The following is a 20,319-nucleotide window of genomic DNA, read 5'->3' as shown; positions in this document are numbered from 1 at the left end:
GGAACAGCTCTGCCTCAAAACCCAGCTATACCACTCCTGGGAATATACCCAAAAGATACTCCACTACACAAAAAAGGACACTTGTTCAACTACATTCATAGTGGTTTTATTCATAAAAGCCAGAAACTGGCAACAATCCAGATGTACCTCAAACAAAAAAATGAATAAAGAAACTGCAGTACCACCACACAATGGAATACTATTCAGCTATTAAAAACAAGGACATTATAAAATTTGCAGGCAAATAAATGGATCTGGAAAAGATCTTTCTGAGTGAGGCGACCCAGACCCAGAAATAAGCGAATGGTATGTACTCCCTTATAAGTGGGTCTTAGCCATATAATACAGTATAACCATGCTACAATCCACAGACCTAAAGAAGCTATGTCACAAGGAGCACACTAGGGAAGATGCCTAATTCTCGTTTGGAAGGGCAAATAGAATAGACACTGGAAGCAGCTGAAGAGAGGGAACAGGACAGGATCCTTCCATAGATGTCCTCTGAAAGACTCCACACAGCAGAGGTTGGGAATAGATGCTGAGACTCTTGACCAATTGGGTAGAGCGCAGGGAAGAGGGAAGGGATAGGAGGACCCTGAGGGGAATGAAGCAACACAAGAAGACCAACAGAGCTAACCAGTCTAGCCCAGGGGGTCCTGCAGAGACTGATGAACCAAAGACCATGCATGGAGAGGACCTAGACGACTTCCTAGTCAGATGTAGCTGGTAGGCAGCTCACCTTCCATGATCAGGGGCTTTCTCTGACATGGACTCTGTTCCCTGCTCCTTGATCACTTTCCCCTGCGAGGCCACAGAGGAAGAGGATGCAGCCAGTCCTGATGAGACTTGATATGTTGGGGTCAGTTGGTAGAGGAGAAGGTCTTCTTCTTTCTGAGGACAAGGGAAGGGGATATGGGGGAAGATGAAGCATGAGACTGGACTGAGATAAGGGAAGGGGCTACAATCGAGATGTAAAGTGAGTAAGTTAAAAAAAATAGATTTAAAATAAGTTATGTCCCTTTAGAGAATCCTGACTTATACAGTTAGGAAAGAGTTTCTTTGGCTTACACTTCCACATTGTAGCAGTCTATCATTGAAGGAAGTCAGGGCAGGAACTCCGACTGGGCAGGAGCCTGGAGTCAGGCGCTGATGCAGGAATACCGCTTATCGTTGTGGACGTAAACATGTTTCTGTTTTGACCCCAGGTGTAGGATGTGGGACTGATTCAGATTGTAGGAAACTATTTCCACAGTAGCAAACTATTCACCTCATGTGGGCTCTGACTGGGGCTCTTTCCCAGCTGAAGATAGTTTAATTCTAAGGACTCTGAGAGGGAATGAAGGCCAGAGCGCAGAAAAAAAAAAAAAAAAAAAAAAAGGCTGCTGGTACTTCCCACTGCTGCTCCTAATTGCTGGTGATGCAGTTTTATGAGAAGAAGTCGGAGATATCCTGAAACAAAGTTGGACTTTCCCCAAGGAACCTGACAAACCTAACCAGCAGGAAGTAGCTAAGAAAAACTATGCTCCTTCTCCCCACTAACTTTTTTCTCTCCTACCCAGTGTTGGAGTGTTGGACAGGATTGGCATGGAGAGGGAGAAGGAGATATTAAATGAAAATAAAATAGATGTAACCAGTATGCCTGCAGCTTACCAGGGTAGAAGCCGTGGAGGGGTACTACTTACTGGCTTGTTTCTTGTGACTTGCTCAGTCTGCTTTCTTATAGAAGCTAGGACCACTAGACCAGGGGTGGTCTCACCAACAATGGACTTGTCTTTCCTGTATCAATCACTAATTTAGAAATTGCCCTACAGGCTTGCCTATAGCCTGATATATGGAATCATTTTCTTAACAGAGGTTCCCTCCTTTCAGATGACCATAGCTTGTGCTAAGCTGATGTGAAGCTAGCCAGCAGAGGAACTGAAGAACTTTATACAGCTTTGCTCTTGATGTGGATGTGAAAGTCTGTACAGTTCACTGTGTATGCTATGTGTTCAAAACCAAGGTTCAGTGGCCACCTAATGCAGCATGGGCCAGCACCCTGGACTCATGACCTATTGGATTCTGAATTGATTTTTGTTTATTGTGCATTCCATAACTATCAGTTACAATACTGTATACAGGGTGGTAACTCAGAGTTTACAAAGCCATAAAGACCTATGTAGTGATCAGGAGTGAACAGGAAATATTCAAATACCATGATTTGAGAGAGCTTTAGACAGAGGTATTTGGGAATCTCATTTAAAGAAATCTAGGACAAACATATTAGATAAAAGACCCTAAGGATTTGTACTCTATTCTCAGAACAATGGGAAGATATTGAAGTGGTAATAATTATACTTCAGAGGGTGAATGATAACCACCCAAGTTCACATAGCTGCTAATAGAACCAAAAGGGAGCCCAGATTTATCTGTGTACAGTTCTTTTCTTTCACAAAATCTTATCAAAATCCTGAGCTGTCTCTCCTGGAAAAAAACCCATTGTTTCTGTTTGTTTGTTTGTTTGTTTTTGTAATTTGTGGTACAGGTAGCAGTCTGATTTCATTTCTGTTGCTGTGTTAAAACATATTGATCAACTGCAGCTTAAGAGAGAAGGGTGTTTATTCAGCTGGCAGGCAGGTTCACGCTCAGGACTGTTTAGGGGATGACACCACCCAAAGTGATCTGGACTGTCCTACATCAATTAACAATCAAGAAAATCTTCTCCAGACTTGTTCACAGGTCAACTACTTTCTGGGCCATCCCATTATTAGGTCTTCATACTCAGGTGATTCTAGGTTGTGGCAAGTTGACACTTGAAATTAATCAATACAGGAAGTATAAATATCCATGTCTTAGTTACTTTTCTATTGCTAAGATAAGACACCATGACTAAGGCAACGTATATATATATATATATACACACACATATATATGTATATATAAATATATATGTATATATAAATGTATATGTATATATATATAAATGTATATATAAAAATATATAAATACATATATATATACATAAATATATACATATTTAATTTAGGGCTCACAGTTCCCAGAGGGTTAGTGTCAGTGGCCATTATAGTGTGTGGCAGATAGGCAGGGTGCTGGAGCAGTAGCTGAACGCTCACTTCTTGATGCATAAGCATGAGACAGAAAGAGAGCTAACTGAGAAAGGCACTGGCTTTTGAAACCTTGAAGCCCAACACCAGTGACACACCTCATCCAACCAGGCCATGACATACTAATTTCTCCCAGATGGTTCCAAGAAGTGAAGAGCTTCTGGGGAGATTTCTCACTGAAATCACCACACCCATTAGTATTATTTACTGATGATAAACATATCATCAGTACAAATCTGATACCATAGTAGAAGTGGGAAGTACGACCCATATCAGTCTCAATGGTGTTCATAACACAGAGTGAACAATGCCTTAACATGGCTCAAATAATGGTTCCATCCTTGAAAAAAATATCACACAAATAGAAAATAATAAAATGTACCACAACAATTAGAAATGACTAGTTCCATATATCCGTTTTATATGTTTCTAGCTTAAATCTCTATTCTAATTTTGTGCAATGTAAGTTTTTATAATGGGTCTCTAGGGAACAAAGCACTTTCCAAAACCCTGCAACTCACGTGATTTAGAGTGGTGCCGGGGCATTTTATCAAGCCACCCTTGGGCATACATTTTCAGTTCCTTTTTTTTTTTTTTTTTTTTTTTGTTTTGGGAGAAGGTTCCTGAAATTTTAGATTCAAGCTTCCTAGAGTCTTCCCACACATCTCACCATGTTGATTAAAGTTCACATTGAGTAAGAAGAATGCAAAGACATTTTTTTTTTTCCAAACACACCAAGTGAGGGAGCTGGGGCGATGAAAAGCCCTCTTTTGGGAAATACTTCCTCTATTGGGAAGTACAGGAAACGTGGTTCATCCCCCTCCTGTGTTCCATCAGGAGAGCAGGATTCTCATTTCAAATACAAGCTTGTAACTTGGATCACAGCTAAGTTTATAGCCTCTGTCCACATTATCATTCCGCTCTATTATTGTCATGTAACCTCCTCTTTAGGAAAAATCAGTGGACCCTAAAATAAATGATCACAAACATGCAAATGGCAATAGATGAATTCTCAGGCTTTGGCAGTGTTACTTGAGTTAGAGATGGCCTCAGAAGGGACAATCATAACATTTTTCTGGCTGTCTTGTCTTGATTTATAATTTGAATCTCCATAAATGATAATAGAGAGGGCAATTATCAAAGAAATGGAAAGGGCAATTATCATTAAATTGAAAACACATCACACATCCAACACGATGGATGTCTGAGCTAAAAACAGATTTTGTGGATCCTGCAACTGTTCCAGAGGAATTTAATGGAAGCAACTTTGTCTCCCACCTCCTCTAATTAGCCAGATGACTTTGGATACATCCTCCCCTCCCTTTTTCTTTCCCTTGGATGAAAACTCAAGAGCTGATCATCTGAATAGGGACACACTTAGGATATGTGAATTTATGAGACTAAAGCAATTGTTGTATACTTAGTATAAAAAAGAATTTCCTCTGTCCATTCTCTCTCTCTCTCTTTCTCTCTGGGTGTGTATTCTGGTATGGGGAGGTCACACTATGAGTGCAGAGGTCAGAGAATGACTTCAAGTGTCACCACTTTTTGTCTACCTTGTTTTAAACAGGGTTTCTTGTTTTGACCCTCTATGGGCCAGGCTGGCTGGCTCTTGCTTCTGGGGATTCATAGCCTCTCGTGTCATGGCAGGAGCCAAGGCATCTGGCTTTTGCATGGTTTCTGGTGATCTGAACTCAAGTCTTCATCCTTGTGGAGCAAATACTGTTCCAGCTGACCAATTTCCCCAGGGGCAGAGTTTTTCCTCTTAATGGGAGTAAATGCCATATAGGAAACTTAGTCGTTTTGTTCTTACCTGTGTAATCCAGGCAGTATTGCTTTCATCTCAACCAATTATTGCCATGAATGAGCTTAGGTGAAGCAGCACTGTTTTGTTCATGAGCATCAATATCAGGGTGGACACTAGCATTCGCATGAAGGCTCTCATGTCAAGTGAGCCAAATGAGAGTTCTAATCCAAGCTCCAGGCACTACTTTTCCCGACTCCGAGAATGAAAAGAAGCGGCAAATCTTGTGGACACTGCTCATAGAAAATGCTTGTCAGCTAGAGCTGATCCGTTAAAACCAGAAGTGTAGCTGAGCTTAGAAAATGGTGGGGGCAAGGGATCTAAACACTGAAAGTTACTTTTGTTGGCTTTTTGGTGCAGGAAGAGCAGTTATTACACGGATACGAATGTCTGCTAAAGAGACTCTTCCTCATGTAATTTGACCCAGTCAGGTTCTAGCAGCGAGTAGCCAGAATTTCCTTTCTCAAAAGTAGCATTCATTCACTGAGCAGCCTCAGCTCTGCCTGTTGATGTTTTTAACGTATGTGCCATGAAGAAATGGTCTGGGAGTCTCGAAAAGTCAAATAAATTTTGAAGTCATTTTACCTGGGTCTCTGCTTTTTACTCTGTGCCTACCAATAAGCCTAGCCTCTGTTACTGAACAGTGCCTAGCTAGAAGAGACTTGTTTATTTGAGCGCAAAGCATCAGAGGTGATATTGGCATGTGTGGCTATACTGAGTAACCAAGCTGGACATTATGGTAATGAACCAAAAGTGAGATAAAGTTGTTCAAAGTTAAAAAAAGGAAGGAAACCTCAACTGCTCTTTTTCTGTCAGCAGCTTTCCGTCAGTAATTTTAATATCTCCATCATCTCGTGGCAAATTGTCTCTTGGCATGTCTTTGTAAGTCACCCCCCCCAAACAGATCAGTACGATTTTACTATATTCAGTGTGACTCCTGGAGCTACATTCCCCTTCCACTGGGCGGCCTGAGCTGTGCCTGCTGGCTGGCTTATTGCAGTATGGAATGCATTCTCTACTCTCTCCAGGCCAGCGACAGGCGACATCCATGCCGGAGAGTCTGCTTCTGTAACTCCCCAGGGAATCATTCTCTTTTTTTCTTTCTAGCATTTATCCTCAGATTCCACAGCCATGTAAGAAATACTTCATTTTCTTTCTCTCTTTCTTTCTTTCTTTCTTTCTTTCTTTCTTTCTTTCTTTCTTTCTTAAATTTTTTTGGGTGGTTCTGAATATTGTACTAAGTCAGTACTTCCCTAGTGAGCTACCATGTTAAGGGGAAAGAAAATACAGCCTTTCCAAAGTAGAGCTAGGCAAAACTTCTATGCAATGTGTCCACTATGAATTTATAGAAACACACATGTTTATCTGGAAATCACTCATCTTAATATTGTCTAGTTTCTTCTTATTTTGAGGGATTGGTTATTTGGGCCAATAAACATACTATAAAATACCAAGAACTCCACAAGCGCTGAGCAGATGCAGAGACCCACAGCCAAACATTAGGCAGAGCTCGGGGAATCCTGCAGAAGAGGGGAAGGAAGGAGTATGGGATCCAAAAGGATTGAGGACAACCACACGAACAGGGCTCACAGAATCAACTAACTATGACTCATAGAGACTGAAGTGACAATCAAGGGGTTTATAAGGGTCTGCACTAGGTCCTCTGCAAAAATGTTATGGTTGTTAGCTTGGTGTTCTTATGGAACTCCTAAGGGTGGGAATAGGGCTGCCTTTGACTCTTTTACCTGCACTTGGGACCCTTTTCCTTCTACTGATCCAGCCTTGATATAAGGGTATGTGCCTAGTCTTATTGCATCTTTTTTTACCGTGTTCAGTTGACATCCCTGGGAGGCCTGCGCTTTTCTGAAGGAAAATGGAGGAGGAGTGGATCTGGGGATAGGAGAGGTGGGGTGGAGGGAAACTGGAAGGAGTGGAGGGAAGGGAAACTAGAAGGAGTGGAGGGAAGGGAAACTGTGTTCAGGATGTATTATATTAAAGAAGAATAAATAATATAAAGAAAACAGAAGAAAATATACAAAGATCTCAACAACAACAAAACTAGTGGGTTTTTTTGTTTTTGTGTTTTTTACAATTTTTCACTATGATCTGGGAATACAACTCAGTAACAGAACAGTTGCCTAGAACTCCCGTAGCTCTGAGTTCATGGCCCAACACTGAAAAAGAAAAACATTCCTTTAAAATTCTGAGTGCTTTGAATTTACTGGTCTTGTTTAGCAGCTGTTACTAAGTGATTTACATTCTTCATACCCTCCCCAAGGCTGGGGAATTTCCCTTGAATTACAGGAAGTCCCTCTCTCAACATGACATTTACTTCCCTTGATGTCACCATTTCTCTTGATAAGTATAAACATTTATTTTTAACATGGCTGTTAGATCTTATTCAGTGTTTGCTTTCAATCCCTGTGTCAAGGACAGATAGAGAAGAAAGGTCAGCTTGGAGGTCAATACACTCACACATTGAATGTGGAGTAAGTAGAAACCAAACAATACTGTTTTCGTATTTTAACTGTGTCTTGAAATGTCAGAAGAATTTGTGAAACACAGAACAGAAGAAGAGAGAGAGAGAGAGAAAGTTCTTTAACCAGAAGCATCAGTGAAATAAGATTCTTGTCAGAAAATTTCATCAACAATATTTTGGAAAATCGGTACATTTTTTACCAGATATATTCATCTTTTTTTTTTTTAAGTCTTTCATTCTTCCCAGATTCCACAGCTATATAAAAATACTTCATTTAATTTTTTTTTGCTGGTTTTGAATATTATGGACTAAAGCAGTAATCCAACTGAGTTTCAACATAAAACAACAAAAACCTGACGGTTTTTCAAAGTAGGGAAACAGGTAAATCCTCTATGCAATGTGCTCACCATGAATTATATAAACACACAAATACATATCTGAATCATTCACCTTGAATTAAGTGGCTTTTATTATTTTGAGGGATTGGTTATCTTGGCCAGTAAACATACTTTAAAATACCAAGGACATAAACATATTTTAAAATAGTAAGTAATGTTCTTAATTTTTTTTAATCGACTTAGTTTTCACATGAATCCAATGACAAATTTTAAGTTATCTGATTTTACATTGCTGAGAAGTTATCAAAAAGGTGACATAGCACACATCAAGCAACTGATGACCTGACACCCAGACCTGGAGAGGCCTTTATCGTACAACAGCACATGTCTCAACTGTGGTAGGGTTAGCAGGAAAGTAAGCCTGTTTTATGAATGTTGTGCTGAAGCCTAGGATGTTTTTAAATTTAACTGTTCTTAGGAAAGCTAAGGGTATATATACCTCAGTGATAGAACAGTTAAGAGTCATGTACAAGGCCTTGGGTTTGAGCTCCAGGAAACAAAAACACAAAACAATCTTCTCCCCATGAGAGCAATCTTCATCTGCGTATTTTGTTTGCTTATACAGGCAAGCAAAAATTGTGCCTCTGAATGATGTCTCCAGACATCATTGTTAAGACCAGATCCTGTTATATTACATAGCCTAGGCTGTTCCCAAATTCCCTATCCTCCTGCCTCAGATCTAAAGCACTGAGAATATAATTGTGTGATACCACACCTAGCTTCTCCTCATTTTAAATATGCCCATAGACCTCCCTTACTCTCATTTTCCAAAACCTCAAATGTTCATTTTTCTATTCCTATATTCAGTAGAGATACATTCAACTCCCTATTAGGTAATCAAATATCTGTAGTGTGTCAGGTAGTCTTCTAATCTCTGAGGAAAATATATATTATATATTCTGTGCTTGGGAACGTTTTCTTTGGGTAAAAATACAATAAGTATATTCATTCACATGGACACAGATATACACATAATGACTCTGGTAAGGATGAGAAACTCAGTAAAAAAAATAAAGTAGTATAACATTCTGGAATATACAAGTTCATTTCCATTGAGTATGTATTACACATATGAAATACTAGTCTAAGTTCATTCTAAAGATCAATTTGTGTAGTTCTCAGCACATTCTTTGTAGTTGGTGCTGCATTCACAGTAGGTAACTGGTGACAGCAGTCTTTCTTCCCTGGATGCAATGTGGAGTTGATTGCTCGCCTTCAACCTGTGGGGCTTATGGACCAGGTTGCTGGGTAGGGGTGGGCAGAGACAATAAGGCATCTAGTCCTCTTTAACTTGTCTGTCTCTGTCTGCCTCCTCTTGAAGTCCTAAGTTCTAGGTTAGAAGTCAGAAGAGGAACCCCAGGCTGTGAGAAATTCCAGCAACAATTGGGGCAAACCACAGCTCTCACTGCAGAAGGGGGAAGGCTTTATTGTTGAGATGACATGACTTGGGAACATTGATTTGGCTTGCAGTAAATGACACATTTTGACATGGAAATGGTTTCATGAAGTTTTATAGCTAAAGAACAAAATTATGTGATAAGCCACTTTGCAACTATTTTGATGGAACATTAGGCACGTTAGTTACAGCAAAGCAGGAAAGCCTGTGTTCTAGAGATTTGGGGCGCTGTCTGATGACATTCTTAGCTTCTGGATTGGCAGAAGCTAGTAGTCCTTAAGTGAATGCATACCGAAGGGCTCATGGGACAGGCATGAGGCTGGGAGGCCAGGCACAGTGGTGGACAGTGAGTGACTATGAAGTATGTAGTCTGGATGGGTAACATTGCAAATCTTGTCAACAGCAATAGTGTTTTAATCATTTAGTCTTTTAATCATTTTCTCAGCAGTAGTTTTAACCATTTAACCTTGTAGAGTTTGTAACATGGCTGTGGCTTCTCTCTTCAATTCCTGGAAAACAGAGGCCAGGTTTAATCTGAGCTCTGACCAATCTCCAGCCTGGGCAGGAACCTTCTGTGGACTAGCACCTCAGTGCTCCAGTACTGCAGTGGTGAGATCCAAGTGTGAGTAATATCTACTTAGCAGAGTCCAGCCCATCCTTAGCAGAATGAGAGGCAAGAGTCCTCTAACCTTTAGTTGTGCAGTGGAGAACAGGTGGAGCAACAGATGGGCAAAACCAAGGGAAAGAAGGGTTAACTGACAGATGAACCACATGGTAGTGTCCGATTCACACCCTGCCTGCCTCACTCCCAGGGCCATCTTACAGTCTAGCCCCGATGCCCGTAGAATGAGGTCAGTGTCCCTAGCATCCTTGAATCAGCATTATGTAGCTGTTGAGTTCTCATGTTCCACTTTCTTCATGGACTCACAAGGGTTAAAAGTGAGGTGCACTCCCACTGGGACCCATCAGTGCCCGCCCAGGCCAGGGTGCTTTTCCACCAGGGGACCTTGTGCTGTCCTTGTCTCAAAGGCATTATGCTGTCTATGGTCTTTCAGTGGATTGGAATCTTAGAGAAATAAGGGAGCCTAGGAAGGAGATTGACCCGCACTAATCTATAATCCTTTCATTGTGTTGTAAAATTATGAGAATTATTCAAGTGAAATAGGAAATTGACTGCCATTTGATTAAATAAAAGGGAAGGAGCACAAAGTAATTTTCTTAAATTGAGGGCAAATAACTGTCACAAAAAAATCAAATTTCTTGGCTCACAAATAGGTCACATCCTTTGTCTACCAGGCATACTTGGTGGAAAGAGAGCAAGAGGACGCATAGCCCTGGATACCCTCAGCCATCACATCCCTCGGCCAGATGGACCTTCCTTAACAAGGAAGGAGATGGAGCTGAGGCCTGTGAGCTCAGCAGGCACAGCTCCAAAGGGTGTTTACCGTTTAGCTTAGCAACTCCCATTCTGAAGCCCTTTTGTGCACAGCAGTGGGACAGCTCTGAGCACAGAGGAAACAGAGCCATGCGTGAGGCCTGTCCCTCCCCCTCCCCGGGAAACTCCTGATAGTCCTGACACTTTCCGGTCAGACTATTATACAGTCCGGGGCCTTTTCCAAGCAGGAAGTATGATGTTCCAAAGACAACTTGACCTCCCCACTGAAAATAGGCCTGGGTGAGTAGGTGAACGGAGGTGCGGGTGCTGAGAAGAGAAAAGAATTAGACCTGGTGTAAGTCGACCAAATTCACAGATACAAGCAAGTTAATTTCCTTAGGAACACAAGCTACCATTTCTCTTACGACAAAAATCCCAATTATTTATTCCCCTAGGAGTACTTCACACGCGCCCCTGAGTTTCTAAACGTTCGAGTGTTCTGTAAAATAGTCAACATAATTACAGAAAGCGGCCTTTAAACAAGAGACCCTGTTTCCTGCATCCTCACTGGGGTGGCTCCTCTGAGTCCTTGAGAGCATCCAACTTTCAGGAGGAGCAAGCCTCAATCGAGACTGTTTGCTGGGGTCTTTCACACTGCTCCTCAGCAGCAGGCCCCATTGGTCTCCCAGACCTGTAAGCCCACAATCGCCCTATTGTTTACTCTGTGGTGAGAAAAGCAATGGTCCTCATAAACCCTAACAGCCACGTTCCCTCAGCAGCAGGCCCCCATCTCTAGTTCCCAGAGGGGCTTCAAATGGAGGCAATAGATTAGCATCGCCTTAGCTGGATGCAATCTATGGCAAAGCCATCAGTAAGAGTCTTTTGAAGAGTGTGGTCAAGGCTAAACGATTTGCTGTGAGACAATTTTGTTCTTGAGGTAGAGAGAAATTAGGGATAACTTCTGAGGACTGAATAAGCTGGCCAAGCGGCAATACAACGCCCCAGACCTCTTGCCCTCTCTCAGCGTTTTGTTCTGTTTCAAGGGATGGGGGAGGGGAAAGCCCAATTGTGTCCTGATGATCGGAACATTCCCTTCATGGGAGTTTGAGAAAGACACATGCCACCACCAATTAACCATCAACAGACTAAGGTATTTATCCTTTCTGTCAGATTCTGTGGGAAGCGTGCCTTATTAGCATCGAAGCTCAAAGAAGGAACAGCAGTCCACAAGTCACTTACCAGACCAGGAAAAGCAGTGCAGGCATTCTGTGTTTGGAAAAAATAAAAAAAGCAAATAAATAATAAAAAAATGCTGTTGCTCTTCCTGGTCTCTACTTAGGTCCCCAAATTGAAAGTCACCTGATGAAACCCTATTTCCTCCCTGCTCCTCTGTGTTTTTACAGTGGACCAGAAGCTTGCATTTTAAATCAGTCCCATCATCACAAGCCTTCCAGTGATGGGGGCTGCTAATTCCCTCCTTAACCATCTCCCACCTTCCCTCTCCACCGCACTTTGAGTCAGAGTGGCTGGCCTGGGCCTGAGAGATTCTCTGGGGCCCATGTTTTGGCCCCATCAGAAGAAACTTCTTCCCTGCTTTCAACTGGTTCCTGGCATGTATCAGGGGGATCTGTGCTGAGTGGCCATGTGGGACTCACTTTTCATATCAGGCTGTGGTTAGGCTTAGTGGCAACTCTCTCATCCCAGCCAGAGTCAGTCCCTCTGGAAATATGTGCTTCTCTCCCCTCCCCCTCTCCTTCTTTCCTTCATTTGCTTTCTTTCTCTTTTTCTTTCTTTTTTCTCTTTCTTTCTTTCTCTCTCTCTTTCTTTCTCTCTCTCTTTCTTTCTTTCTCTTCCTTCCTTTCTTTGTCTTTCTTTTTCTTCTTTCTTCCTTCCTCCCTTTCTCCCTGAAAGGGCTGGCAAAACACTCAGTCCCTTCCTTACCCTTAGTCTGCAAACACAGAATTATTATCACGTGTGCTTTGTATGTAACTTCAGAAAACCAGGTGAGGACCAGCTCCTGATGTTCTCTGCTTCCTAGGTTAATTTAGTTGCTTTTCTATTAAAGACCTTAGATGTAAGTACACTGCTGATGTATAGCTTCATTAAAAAATTAGGGATAAATAACACCGCTCCCTTTTCATATAAAAAAAAAATGCAAGCCAAAATTAAAATGGGAGGATTTGGAGTATAATGGTAGCATTCTAAGAATGAACTAGGAAAATATTTTAAGTACCAAAATTGTTAAGATAAAGCAAAGGGAGCTGGTGCATTCTGGGGATGGATGCAATGAACCACTTGGTACATGTCTTAAGCTAGCACTTAACAGAATTTAGCCATTCTTGAATCAGTTTGGAAAGCAGAAGGGAACAATATAAGGTCGCCAACATTTTATATTGCCAAGTCAGGTTATTTTAAAGACAACAAGAACTAAAGTACCACAGCAAGACTGAGGGAGGGGGTTGTCAGTCGTTTCCTGAAGTGAGGACTTGTTCACACTGGAGTGAGTGGGGGGCTGAGGGAGGAGAGCCATCATCTCAGAATGCAAGAAAGCTTTGTCGGGAATAAGGAGCTGTGACTCCCACGCCACTGTCCTCAGGGGGAAGCAGCAGCAGCTTCCTGAAACTCGCCAAGCCGCTTCCCACCTTACATCATTTGCACCCCAGCCTCTGACTGGAAATGTGTGTCCTGGGACCCTGGATGGAGCTCTACTCTACTCTAACCACAGTGCTGAAACCCCTCCTCAGGCTCCTGCCCCTCCCTCCCCACTTCCACTTCTCCATGCCTCCCTTTGTTTCCTTTCCTTCTTTTCTTCCCTCCTTCCTTCTATCCCTTCCATTTGCCCCCTTGCTGACTGGGCCCTCTGTAGCCTAGGCTGACCTGGCATTGCAGCAGAGGATGACTTCAGACTTCTAACCCTCTTGTCTTTATATCCAAAGAACTAGAGTTGCAGGTGCACACTCTCCACACACAGATTCTACGGCACTGGGGGTTGGGCCCAGGACTTCATACATGCTAAGCAGGCACTTGTCTAAACCGAGACTCCTTCCCAGCCTCTTGCTTCATTTTTCTGCAAAGACTTATTACTGCCTGAAGGTATATGGCCGTTTGTTCGTCTGTGTGCAGGCAAGGAGGACATGTGTCTTTGGTCTTCTTGTCACCTTCTTTCTACTACTACATTTTTACATGTGTGTAGTTGCATAATTCCTTTTTATTTCATTTTATTGTTGTCAAGAAAATGTTTCCATAGAGCCTGCATTATCTGGTATATGAATACCATTGTTAGTGTTTTTCTTAATTTATCTATTCTATGTTTATGAGTGTTTTGTCTGCATCTCTTCCTGTTTACCATGTGGACCATGGCTGTGGAGGACAGAATAGAGTGCCCAGTTCTTTGGGACTGGAGTTACAAGCTGTTGTGAACCTTCATGCTGGTGCTAGGACCTGAAGTCAGTCTTTCAGAGGAGCCACCACGCTCTTCTGAACAACAGCTCCAGCCCTAGTGACCACTGTTTTCTTTTCATTGTATATCTACAATATATATATATATATCTTATAGGTGTGTGTGCATTTTGAATGATAAAACCACTCTTTTTGAGTAAGAGACAGAGGGCTCTTCAGTAGCACAGTCCAGGGCACAGCAGAGGGAAGTGACATTTAACTTTCCTCACTGCGAGTTCTTCCAAGCAGCAGGAGAGTTACATTTCATGGAACATGCAAGCAATAGAGAGTTTGCAGAAATCAAGGCTAGTTAATGATACAGGGAGCAGAACTGTCTCAACACCAAGGTGGGCTGCTCAGAAGGGGTGGCTCTCTTTCCTTTTTCCCCACATGGCCATATTACACACAACAGGGCTGGTGGCCTGAACTGCTGTGACGGAAGAAACAACGATGGGGGAACAAACACAGACTCGTTTAATCAGAGTTTCTGTGGCATAGGGCTTCACAAACAAGACTCAGACCCAGGGAAACCCGGTTTTACACTTAGACTTGTGAGGATTGTCTGTCAAAAGGGTACAGATGCGCCACTAACAAAACTGTACTTTAGTTCACGGGAACCAGCGGTGAGTAAAGAAATAAGAATGGACAAAAGAAAATGGTCACATGGTTGGACAGAGCGGGGGAAGCCCAGCAATGCTGAGCTATTCAGACTCTTCTTCATCTCCCTGTGACACACTCCTTCCTCCCAGGTATGGGGCAGAACCTTGCTGTACAATCAGAGAATTAGGTCATAGGATTTCTCTTTGGCCACACATAGGAAGGCAGGGGAAGGTCAGAGCTTATTTCTAGTGCTCTGACCTGCCTTGAGGGGGAGAGGCATTCTAATTTCTGTCAGTTGCTTGAGGGAAGGAGAACAGAATGATGCCCTGAGACAGAAGGGCAGAAAAAGGCCATAGAGGGACTCTGCTGCTTCTTTGAACATTGTTCTCTTTAAAGTACTCAGTATGTGAAAGGTTTGCCAGCCAGGATATCCCCTTCTGAGCCCCAATACCTTTCCCCTAACCTTGTTGCTTATTGACACCTCTGAAATTCTCTTTGCAGTTTATCCTGAAGCAAAAAGTGTTGACTGACACGCAGAGCTCAAGTTTCTCCTGCATAGAAACTGTGACGGTAGATGTCAGGTGAAGTGCAATGAGCTACTGTGTCTCGGGATGATTCGCTGTGGTGACACAACGCCAGAAACAGGCAGCCAGACTACCAGCAGCAACGGGGCACCGTAGCAAAAGCTGCTCCGAATAGGCATTATAGAGAACTCGCAAGCAGATATTTTGAAAGGATTTCTAATTTTGGAGCCACATGAGGGTGATTCAGATTCTTTTTATTCTTTTAAACATTTTTACTTGAAAAAAATAATTGTTATTTCATGTGTGTGTGTGCCATAGTGTACAAGTGGAGGTATGAGGACAACTTGTGGGGACCAGTACTCTCTTTGGACCTTGTGGCATCCAGGGACTGACCTCAAGTTGTCAGGCTTGGCAGCAAGTGTCATTACTGGCTAAACCACTTCTGCCCCTCCTCCATGCCCCGCCACATTTTTTAATTGTTCTTTTGAAACAGGGTCTCATGCCTGGAATAGTTTCTGCATCCAGAAATGACTTTGGCCTCCTCATCTTCCCGCTTTTACCTCCTGTGTACTACTAGCCTGTTATGTGATCTTGGCAACCTAATTCAAGACTGTCAGTGTGGGAGGAAAACAGTCTACAAGCTAAGCTGCAAACCTAAGCCCTTACAAAAAAGCTGAAAAAGTGTACAGTTTTCATTTTGGGACATATGGGCTGACTCAGAAATGTCACTGGAAAAAGGATACTTGTAGGTATCAGAGTCCAGAGTCTGTTATCCCCAAATCCAGCATGTTGACATGTCAGTGTGCCATCCATGCATGTTGGATAACCTCCTGCCACTGACTTCCACCCATCCTTGCTGCCATGCGTTTACTGTGAGCTGAAGAAAACAGAGAACTGCATAGAAGAAAAACTGTCCTCTCACCTTTCTTTCCTGAAACATGGCATGTAGGAATTCTCTGACCTGCCTCCCCTAACTGCCAGTCCAAAGACCCCCGTGCCCCATGCATTCTGCTTTATGCCTGGTGGCAATAACATTTGAAGGTACTGGCTTTGCTTACTAAGCTGGCTAGCTTGTCATAGTTAGGCTGTAACTTCTGTTCCCAAGTCGCATTTCCACACAACCCTACTCTTTCAGAAGACTGTCTGTGAAAACACAGCGGTTTCTTGTTTTTCAGTCTTCACAGTGAATGTTGGGTAAATAATCTTGCCATGCTTTCTCTGGTTTATCTTTTCTCAGAGTATGGTCAGTAATGAACATTAGGCCACATGAGAAAAATATATAACCATGTCCTTTACATGTTCTGGGTCCAACAGAACATATCTGTGGCACTATACCTGCTTAGGAGACTGCAGAAACATTGGGCATGATTAATAAACACCATCTAAAGGGTAATATTTTTTTAAATCAATGTCCACAAGGTCTCACTGCTTTGCCTGTGGAGCTGAAAACACAGTTTCTCCTGTCTCTTGCTTCTCAAATTCAGAGGAGCAGTAGAAAAGTGTTGGAATGTTTTTCTCTTGTTAGTCTGTTTCTTGTTAAAGGACATCAGGTGTGACATGCTGAGTGAAAAAATAATTGCCCAAGTATATACACATCAAGTTTAGCACAGATTTTCATGTTATAAACCCATTTTGACACTTAACAAAGATTTAAACAAGTGAAGGAGGGGAACACATCCACAGGGACACGACATGAAGAAAATGGAACCAGAGAGTGTGAACACCCTCATGTGAATGCATGTGAACATGCCTTTATCTGTCTGTCTGTCCTTCTCCTCCTTTTTCCTTCTGTCCCTCTCCCCTGTCTTCTCTTTCTCCTCCTCTCACTCTGCTTTTCCTCCCATTCTTTCAGGCCTCAGAATAGTATATAGATAGGGATTTGTAGAGTCTCTGTGGATTAATCCACCATATTCTGAAAACTGGATTCCCAGAAACAAGAGTTAGACTTTACCTGATGGCTGGCCCATAGTGGGTCCTCCAGCAATGTTAGTTTCTAGTACTGATGGAAATTGTTCCCTTTAAGACACCAAGCATAAGCTAGCAAGATAGGGCAGAGGGGGATAGTGCTTGCTCTGGAAGCTGGTGGCCTAAGTGTGATTCTGGGAATCCATGGTGAAAGGTGAGAACAGACTCCCAACGTTTGTCTTCTGACCTTTACACATGCATGAATTAACACACACACACACATACACACACACACACACACACACACTAAATAAAACAAATAAGCAAGCAAACAAGAATTTGTGGCTGGGTTAGTTAGGGCTGAGCTTGCCTTGGGTGTGAATCTCTGCTTTTCATCTCCACAACAACAACAAATAAACAAACAAGAATTCCAATGTCCAACCAGCTAATTCCAGTGTCTAAGCACCATCCGTACTGCTGTGACACCAAACTTTTGGTGACAGGTGGAGATAGAGTAGTTGGGCTGACTTTCACAGTGAGGAATAAAGAATAAAATAGTTAAGAACCTCAGAAAACCAGAAGAGTTTGACTTTGAACCATTGTCCACTCAAAGGAAAATTCCTCTTACTTTAGTATCTCTAATCAAGATTAAAAGTGGAGGCAAGGCTCAATGCTTTTGATATTTGGAATAAAGATGTGCATTTACATTTACAACTCTCTGGGCACAATGATAGATGCAGTTATTTGTGGTCGAAGTGGATTGTGGACAGAGCAGCCTGTGAGAATGTTTCTCAAGTGTGCCTGCAGGACAAAACCTCCAGGCACTAAGACGTCTCAACTGGCTTTTCAGCCACACTGCAGTTTATTGTACTCTTCACATCAGCTCCAAAAAGACACTACATGCCATTGGGTCTATTGGAAAAATCATTATGGTGCAATTAAAAGCAATGCTGTTTCACAGACGAACGTGGGCTTCCAGCCCTGTGTCTCACGGCTGGCTACCTCCTTGAGCCTCTTGTGTCTGTGTGCTCTTCTGACGGTCAAGAGACCCAGCTGTCGAGAGACACTCAACCAGATGGCCGTTGCAGCGGATGTACCACCCTTCTCGGGAGCCTCTCTGACACCGGAGCTGGGGACCTCCATCAGTGCTGGTTTGCAAATGACTCCCTTGAAGTAACAGTGGTCTGGAATGTTCAGTGACAAAATTAATCTCCGTCCAGAAACTTAGGAAATTGAATTGCCCTTATGAAATGAAGTGCATAATATAACGCTTAAATGTATTATCCCTTTGAAAACTTTTAAAGTCTTACAGATAAGTCACAGACCAAGACACATCAATCAATGGAGCCCTTCTCTCTTTAGGATGAGAGCAAAGCTACACTGGACCTCTTTCTCATTGTGTGAAGCTCTATTAAGATTGGTTTTGTATTTCTTTTTTAAAAAAGAGCGATTTAACCTTGGCCTTGGTAATGATATGACTTGTTGAATGACATGGTCTGTAATGAAATTACCCTAAGTGGTTTGAGAATTAATTAAGTGGTTTCACTTTACATTGTAGCTGGCATTTTAACAGAAAACACTTAAACCTCCCTCTTCATTACTGTTCTTGTACATATACGTGTGCGTCATTACTTGAAGGGGAAAGCAGTGCATAAAAGTTGTGAACAGTATACGGAACAGTGTGGGATTGGACTTCATTGCTCAGTATTCAGAATGTCAGTTACAGACTATTTCTGACTCATGTTCCTTCCTGTCAGTCACACAAAAGATTCAGGTGCCAGAGCCTCAGTTCTGTCTAGAGAACATTCCGGTCTGTCTGGGTATGTAATTCAATGACAGGACAATCTTGGATAATAGGCATAGGCCTTCCCCTGCGTCCTGCAAAAATGTCCTGGGTGCACCTGCCTGGTACCTCCGCCTCTTTCTAAATCTCTAAAGGGTGTTGGCTTTCTTTATGTTGGCCCTAACATAAATGTCAAGTCTTCAGAGCAGGTTATACGAAGATTACTGTATCCTTTAGGGTTAAGTTTAGTTTTACTAAAATTAGTGTCTTCCCTCTCTGATATTATCAACACTGTGTCCTCATATATCTATTTATTGCAAAACTCTGACATTTGTGTTTGTCTAGTTATGTCAGAGAAGCGGGAACCGCATGCTGTACATGCTTTCTGTTGTGTAATCACACTTTGCAATCTTACTTATTCCTCTTAAAGATTTCTCAGTCGAGCAAACACGTGAAGGACAAGCTTCAAAAATCTGTCTGTCTGACTGTCTGTCTGTCTTCTCTCTTTCTGGTAAACAAGGGACCAGAGGCAGAAACACAGCCTGGCATAAATGAAATAGTATTCACTTGAAATGCACTGTATGGGTTTGAGACTAAAGGATTTCAAGCATTGTACGAGGTCCTCAAATAGATCAGTAGATCTCATTTTGACCAGTGCGTGGGAAGTGTTAACATCTACCAGGGCAGTACACTGAAAGTGGTGTGGAAACTGAGCATACACCCAAGCCAACCAGCTCATCTTCCAGAAGTCTACATTTTCTCAGAAGAAAAGAAGGATTTCGTCCCTATAAAATTTACTTTTACTTTTGTTGTTGTTGTGATTTCCATACAGGGTTTCTCTGTGTAGTCCTGGCAGCCCTGGAACTTGCTCTGTTGAACAGGCTGGCCTCAAACTCAGAGATATACCTGCCTCTGTCTCCCATGTGCTTGGATTAAAGGCGTGTGCTACCACTTGCTTCTGTTACTTTTTATATGTATGTTTGTAGAATTCTGTCATGTTATTAATGGATGGGTGGGCTAATTAAATATTAAAAATATGCATTTATATAATGAAAGACATCTTTATATCTTAAAATACTGAAATTTCTATAAAAATCTGATAGACAGTAAATACATGTCTTCCTTTTTGTTTGTGTTTTAAAGATGGAACACTATGAATTTGCATGTCTTCCTTGTACAAGGGCCATGATAATCTTCCCTGTATTGTTCCAGTTTTAGTACATATGCTGCCAAACTGAGCACATACATGTTCTTTTGAAAGAGTCAGAAATATATGTAATAAGTAGACTATTATTTGAAAATTTCATTTGTAACAATATAATTTTATGATTTTTCTTTCATGGAAATTAAATAAAAAATATTCTCGTCTATGGAATGAAATAAGTGTGTAACAAAAGTACTAAGAGGTACTTTAGATCCTTTCCCGACAGCCTACAAATGGCAATACTTTCCAGGCTGAGGCTGCACAGGAGCAACATAGCAGGCCTTGTTTTCAAGATCTATGCAGCTCGGA

At 42.0% G+C, this 20,319-nt stretch overlaps 1 non-coding gene across 1 annotated transcript; it reads right to left on the bottom strand.

Annotated features, from left to right (window-relative positions):
* Positions 1 to 19,943: 19,943 nt before the first annotated feature.
* On the bottom strand, positions 19,944 to 20,048 carry LOC129682211 (U6 spliceosomal RNA). Its single transcript, XR_008720956.1, has one exon. It is a non-coding gene; the product is annotated as a U6 spliceosomal RNA (small nuclear RNA).
* Positions 20,049 to 20,319: the final 271 nt, after the last annotated feature.

Source organism: Psammomys obesus, unplaced genomic scaffold (assembly GCF_907164565.1).
Source record: "Psammomys obesus unplaced genomic scaffold, mPsaObe1.curated_primary_1811, whole genome shotgun sequence".
NCBI classification, from domain to species: Eukaryota; Metazoa; Chordata; class Mammalia; order Rodentia; family Muridae; genus Psammomys; species Psammomys obesus.
This window is presented reverse-complemented; position numbering and strand designations above follow the sequence as displayed.